Source organism: Tupaia chinensis, unplaced genomic scaffold, assembly GCF_000334495.1.
Source record: "Tupaia chinensis unplaced genomic scaffold, TupChi_1.0 Scaffold144276_1, whole genome shotgun sequence".
Classification (NCBI taxonomy): domain Eukaryota; kingdom Metazoa; phylum Chordata; class Mammalia; order Scandentia; family Tupaiidae; genus Tupaia; species Tupaia belangeri.
In genome coordinates, this window is record NW_006204133.1 from 707,158 (window position 1) to 714,226 (window position 7,069).

Sequence of the window (7,069 nt, forward strand, 5' to 3'; positions counted from 1 at the left end):
TCACGTGGGTAAGGCGAAGCTAAAGGGAAAAGCTTATAAGGTAGGTGAATGCTTAAGGCTTCGAACCACCTTACCTGGCTGGCATGCCAGACACTGACGTCTCTGTGCTGAAATGCAAAGGAGAGGAATGTAGTTTTTGGCGAGGTTTTGGCAATTTGTTATTTCTTGATTTTTTTCACTCTGTCATTGACATTATGGATTTACTCACCAGTCACTTTTTTTTTTTCTTTTTTTGAGAGATTTTCGCTATAGGGCGCGTGTGCTCGCCAGACAGACAGAGAGAGACATAGAGACAGAAAGCGAGAAATCACCCCCCAGGGGGGATGGCCACTCCGCAATCCCTTCTTCTCCATTCTCCTCTCGGGATCTTGGGTATGCACGCACACGCGCCCGGCGTGAGTTTTAAGCCACTGGGTCCGGGACGCAAACAGTGGTCAACTATGTGGGAGTCCAGCGACATAGCCATTACGCTAACTGCTGGTTCCCACTTTTTAAAAAATAATATTTATTGTTGTTTCTAGTTTATAATCATTGTACATTTTTGTGGGGTAAACTGGTTTTTTCAAAGTATGTATGCAGTGTGTAATAAATTCATATTAATGATATGTAAATAATTCACCATCTCTAGCATTTTTTTTCTTAATTGCCAGAGGACATGTGCATTTGTCAGAAACAAACAGAGGAAGGGACCAGCAGTTGACATAATGACTATGTCACTGGACTCCCATGCACTTGACCGTGGTTCGAGTCCTGGACCCGGTGACTTAAACTCACGCCAGGCACATGTGTGTGTGTGCCCAGGATCCCGAGAAGAGAATAGAGGAGAAGGGATTGCAGCGTGGCCATACCCCCTGGGGGGTGATTTCTCGCTTTCTGTCTCTCTGTCTCTCTCTGTCTTTTTGGCGAGCGCACACGCCCTATAGACAAAACCTGGAAAAAAAAAAAACAAAAAAAAAAAAAAACAGGAAAACTAAGAATGTGAAAGCATCCTCCAAAGGGTATGGTTACACCGCAGTTCCTTCTTTATTTTCATCCTGTCAGGAATTGGGGCACGCATGCATATGTGCCCAGTGTTTTCAAGCCAGCTGGCCCAGGATTTGAACCCCAGCATGCCATGTGGGATCAGGCTCCCTTAACTACTAGACTATGGGGGCTGGCCCTCCAGCATTTATTAATACAGCTTATTGTGCACATATGAAATCTCTACCTTTTTCTGTTTTGTTTTGTTTCTTGTAATATATATTAGGTTGTTCATGGTTTTCTTTAACGTGTCACACTGTATGACCTGTTCCATTTATTTACATGCACTCTTAATCAGTTTCTCCCGATCCAACTTGTAGTGTTTACCGTTACGTTCTGTACTTCTGTGCTACTAGATGTTTTAGCTTCTACTAGTGGGTGAAGATACTCAGCATTTGTTAAATAAGAATACACAATATTTGTCTTTCATAGCCTGACTTAATGTAACTTAGCATTCTAAGTTCCCCAAATGACAGGAATTTATTTATTTATTTATTTATTTATTTATTTATTTTAATGGCTGAAAAGTATTTCATTATGTATATATGACACATTTTCTTTATCCTTCCCTCAGTTGTTGGGCACTGACATTGATTTCATATTTTTTATTTTGTAGTACGCGTGGATGTGTAGATATGTGTGACAGATCAAGGTCCTATCCTTTGGATGTATATCCAGGAGTGGGATTGCTGGGTCCAAAGGTGGTTCTATTTTTAGTTTTTTCAGGAACCACCATACTGTTTTCCACAGGGGCTATACTAGTTTATATTCCTACTAACAGTGCACAAGGGTTACTTTTTTTTTTTTTTTTAAGAATTATTTTATTTAACTTTATTTATTATTATATCATTATTATTTTTCAGTTTGATCAGAGAGAGACAGAGAGAGAGAGAGAGGTAGTGAGAAAGCAAGCCACCAGGTCTGGGACTTGAACCTTTCACCACCACGCCACTTGCCGGCCCAAGGGTTACTATTTTGTTATAGCCATGCTAGCAATTGTTATTCTTTGTGGTTTTTTTTTTGATAATAGCTATTATAACCGGAGTAAGGCGATACCTCCTTATGGCTTATATTTGCATTTTCCTTACGATTAGTGATGCTGAACATTTTTTTCCTATATTTTTTGGCCATTTGTATGTCTTTCTTTGAGAGTCACCTGTTTGTTTTTTAATTAGATTATTCTTTTGTGGGTGAGCTGTATGAATTTCTGGATATTAAGAACCTGGTAGGTGTATAGTTTGTAAATATTTTTCTCTATTCGGTAGGCTGCCTTTTTGAGGGGAGTGGCTATAGGGCACGGGCGCTGGCCAGAGATAGAGAGAAAGTGAGAAAACACCCTCAGGGGAGTGGCCACGCTATAATTCCTTCTCCATTCTCTCTGGATGTTGGGCATACACACATTCCCAACATATTTCTCAAACACTGGGGTTCAGGACTTGAGCTGCATAGTCAGCCTTATGGGATCCATACACCTTAATCTCTACACCATCTGCTGGTCAGATGTAGATGACCTCTTTACGGATTGTTTCCTTTGCTATATAGAAGCTTTTTAGCTTGATATAATCTCCTTGTCTGTCTTTGGTATTGTTGCCTGTGTTTTAGGGGGTCTTACTTAAAAAGTCAGCCTAAACTAATATCTTGAAGTGTTTCTCCTATATTTTTTTGAAGTAGTTTTATTAGTTTTGGGTTTTACAATTAAGGTGGTTTTGTTTTTTTAGTTGCCAGAGGATCCTTATGCTCACCTAAGAGAGAAATCACCACCTAATGGGGTGGGGTCACATTTCATCATCCTGTCAGGATTTGGGGCATGCACACATATGTTTTTGCCTTTTTTTTTTTTCCCCAAGCTGCCAGGGCTAGGATTTGAACCATGGCTGGCCATGTGGGGTCCAGCACCCTTTGTACTGTGCTGCAATATGGAGCCATCCCCTACAATTAAGTCTAAAATCCATTTTGAGTTAGTTTTTTTTTTTATATGGTGAAAAATAACAGTCTAGCTTAGTTCTTTTGCAGATGGATACCCAATTTTCCTATCCCTTTTTTTTTTTTTTTTTGGAGAGATTTTCACTGTAGGGCGCGTGCGCTCGCCAGACAGAGAGAGACATAGAGACAGAAAGCGAGAAATCACCCCCCAGGGGGGATGGTCACGCCGCAGTCCCTTCTCCTCCATTCTCCTCTCGGGATCTTGGGCACGCACGCACACGCGCCCGGCGTGAGTTTTAAGCCACCGGGTCCGGGACACGAACCGCGGTCGACTACGTGGGAGTCCAGCGACATAGCCATTACGCTAACTGCTGGTTCCCTCCTATCCCCTTTTTTAAAAAGACTACTCCCCACTTGATTATCTTGGGACTTATACAGTTGGCTCTGATGTTCATAAATTTCTTTCTGGATTCTCTATTCTGTTCCATTGTTTTTATGCCAGTACTATGCAGTTTTGATTATTATGGCTTCATAATTTTTTTTTTTTTGGAGAGGCTTTTGCTATAGGGCATGTGCACTCGCCAGACAGACAGAGAGAGACAGAGAGACAGAAAGCGAGAAATCACCCCCGGGGGGGATGGCCACGCCTCAATCCCTTCTCCTCCATTCTCCTCTTGGGATCTTGGGCACACACACACGCCCGGTGTGAGTGTAAGCCACCAGGTCTGGGACTCGAACCGCAGTCGGCTACATGGGAGTCCAGCGACATAGCCATTATGCTAACTGCTGGTCCCAATATATTTTGAAGTAGTATATGCCTCCAACGTTATTCTTTTTTTTAACTTCCCAGAGGGCACATGCACTTACTGGAGAGAAACAGAGAAAGTGAAGGAGAAAGAAATTGAGAAAGCATCCTCCAGTGAGGAATGATCATGCTGCAATCCTTTATTCTCCATTTCTCAATCCTTTAGGAGTTTCGGGCATGTTTAAATAAGCACCTGGTGTATTTTTCAAGTGGCAAGGTCCAGGATTCAAGCTGCAAATTGGTCGTGTGGGATCCAGCTGCCTTAACAACATGGCCTTAACATGGACTGGCTCAGGTTCCTCCTTTTTATTTTGCCATTTCCTCCACAGAATTCTTTTAAAGAATTCTTTTTTATTTAAGTTTATTTGTTATTATTTTTTCCATTTTGATCAGAGAAAGAGAGTAGGAAAGTGAGAAAGCAAGCTACCATGTCCGGGACTCGAACTGTGGTCAGCCATGTGGGAATCCAGCACCTTTAAACCACCATGCCACCTGACGGCCCCATCCTCCACAGAATCTTAATGATATATAGTTTTTTTCCTCCAGAACTCATTGAGATTTCACATTTTGCTTTTCTTCTTTTGTGTTTACTTATTTCTCCCATGAGAGAGAGAGAAAGAGAGAGAGAGGTATCCCAACCAGGGCCTTCACACAGCGATACATCTCCAGCCTTAGCCACGATCAAGAGCGTGCATGTACTTGCTCAGCACATACTGGAAGATCTCAGAGTGTGAACCTGGACCTTTCCATGGCCTCAGCATGGCAGAGTGTTGTCTTACTGCTGTGCGACTGTGGCTGGCCTCATATTCTTTTTATTTATTTTTAACTTTATTTTTATTTGACCAGAAAGAGACAGAGTGAGAGCGAGAGAGAGGGGACGTTAGAAAGCAAGCTGCCAGGTCCAGGACTTGAACCATGGTTGGCCATGGGAGTCCAGTGCCCACTATGCTCCCTGCCAGCCCCACATTCTTTTTTTTTTTTTTTTTCCTCAATTTCTTTTATACATTTTATCACATATGTCACTTAGCTTGCAAAGTGAATATCTCAACATAAATACATTTCTCACCCTTGTATTATTTTTCTGTTGATCACCTAACAAAAATACTCTTTCAAACACAGAAAGAGGTATAAATTGCAGTAATATTGGAAACTGAAGCTGTGGTCAATATTGGTTAGATCCCTGCGGTGACTTGCTCTGCTCAGAGTTCAGCTAGGGCTCTGAAGCAGAGTAGCAGAGCATGGCTGAGCGAAGGCAAATGGTGGAACACTTCTGCTGAAGCTTGCTCAGCCTTGGAATGAAACCTCCTGACGGGTACTTGCAGGAGCAGGTCTCTGGCCTTCATGGCAGGATTTTGGACATGCACATACATGTCCTCAGTGTGCTTTTCAAGCCACTAGAGCCCAGATTTATTTGAGCCACATGGTTGGCCACGTGTGATCTAGCTCACCTAACCACTAGACCATGGGCCAGCCCCACACGCTTTATTACACAGGGAAGGGCTTGTGCTCTGTCCCTCCACAGGAATACGTCTCTGTGGGTAACAGGACAGCAAGGCAGCCGGAGCTGAGGGCCCTCGTTCTTCAGCTGAACTACACTGGGAAGGTGTCTGTTATATACTGGGTATCTGGGGGGCCAGCAGATGGCGTAATGGTATGTTGCTGGACTCCCACATAGTCGACTGTGGTTCAAGTCCCAGACCTGGAAGCTCAAACTCATGCCAAGCGTGTGTGCATGGATGCCCAAAATCCTGAGAGGAGACTGGAGGAGAAGGGGTTGCAGTGTGACCATCCCCCTGGGGAGTGATTTCTGGCTTTCTGTCTCTCTCTCTTTCTGTCTCTCCAGTGAGCGCAAATGCCCTCTGGCAAAAATCTCTCTCTTATAAAAAAATTAGCTGTTTGACTAAGGATAGCTGAGAGAAGACTAAATGGAGAGAGATTTACAAGTTGTGTCATAGGAGGAACAATGAAATAAAGTGGGCCGTTTTTTTTTTTTCTTTTTTTACAGATTTTTGCTATAGGGCACATGTGTTCACCAAAGAGACAGAGACAGAAAGTGACAATCACCCTACGTGAGACATGGCAACACTTTAATCCCTTCTCTTCCTGGGATTTTGGGCACACATGTACACACAGCCAGCATGATTTTCCAGCTGCCAGGTCCAGGACTCAAACCCCAGTTGAGCCTATGGGAGTCTGGTACCTTAGCCATTACTCTACCTACTGGTCCCAAAATGGGACATTTCTTTTTTTTTTTTCTTTCTTTTTTTTTTTTTTTAAGTTAAAAATGCTTCCTTTATTACATAAAGCCAGTACTGCTACTTCTAAGTTCAACTGTTCGTGCATCTCTGTATTGTTCCGAGTGTTACGCCTGTGATGTTAATGACAAGTGCATCCAAGTGTCACTGGGTAGTGGCTCCTTGCAAGTGTCCTCCCTGGTACCTGCTCCCCATCTCATATTCAGCTAATGACAAGTGTATGCTCTAGGTTAAGTTCTCCCAGGCCCAGAGCAAAGGTACTCAGTAGTCTTCCATACCTTCCTGTACCAGAAGCAGCAAACTTCTGAAGGAGACACAATCAAAGCTATCACGGTGTTCTAGCTTGTCAGTATACTGACATCATTTTCATTAACAAAGCAGATTACAGTGGAACCCTCATTTGCATGATACTTGGTCATTACAAGACACTGCACATTCTCCTGAGAACACACCATGATTTCCAAGATGCGAAGTGACTCTTGCAGAACAGTCTCCAACTAGCAAGCGCAAGTGCAGGGGCTGCTTCCCGTGTGCCAATAATGTGCTTGAAATAGCGCTTTTGGCGAGATCAGCATGGACTGCAGTGGCCACAGTTCTAAGGCAGTCTCGATTACTCAGGTGGTGGGAGTACAAGACCGCCTCACTTAATCTTACTGTTGTTAGTGTGTTAGTGTTGCACACATACAAGATTGTACCCTATTATGCTGTTTAGCTCAAGGAAGAATAAAGAATTTGGGCCAAAATTAAAATCAGATTATGACCAATTCTCTTAAGCAAAAGAAGAAGGTAACTGCTGAGGTTAACAAAGATGTAATTTTCTTCACATGGCCTTGTACTGTCCTGTAAAATGCATTATTAAAAATCATGAGCTTAAAAATCTGTAAGTTGGGAACCAGCAGTTAGCGTAATGGCTATGTCGTTGGACTCCCACGTAGTCGACCGCGGTTCGCGTCCCGGACCCGGTGGCTTAAAACTCACGCCGGGTGCGTGTGTGTACATGCCTAAGATCCCAGGTGGAGAATGGAGGAGAAGGGATTGCGGCATGACCATCCCCCCTGGGGGGTGA

At 43.2% G+C, this 7,069-nt stretch overlaps 1 protein-coding gene across 1 annotated transcript in view; it reads left to right on the forward strand.

Annotated features, from left to right (window-relative positions):
* NCAPH (non-SMC condensin I complex subunit H) overlaps nucleotides 1-7,069 on the forward strand; it is a 55,910-nt gene that overhangs the window by 36,667 nt on the left and 12,174 nt on the right. The gene's annotated exons all lie outside the window — the stretch shown is intronic.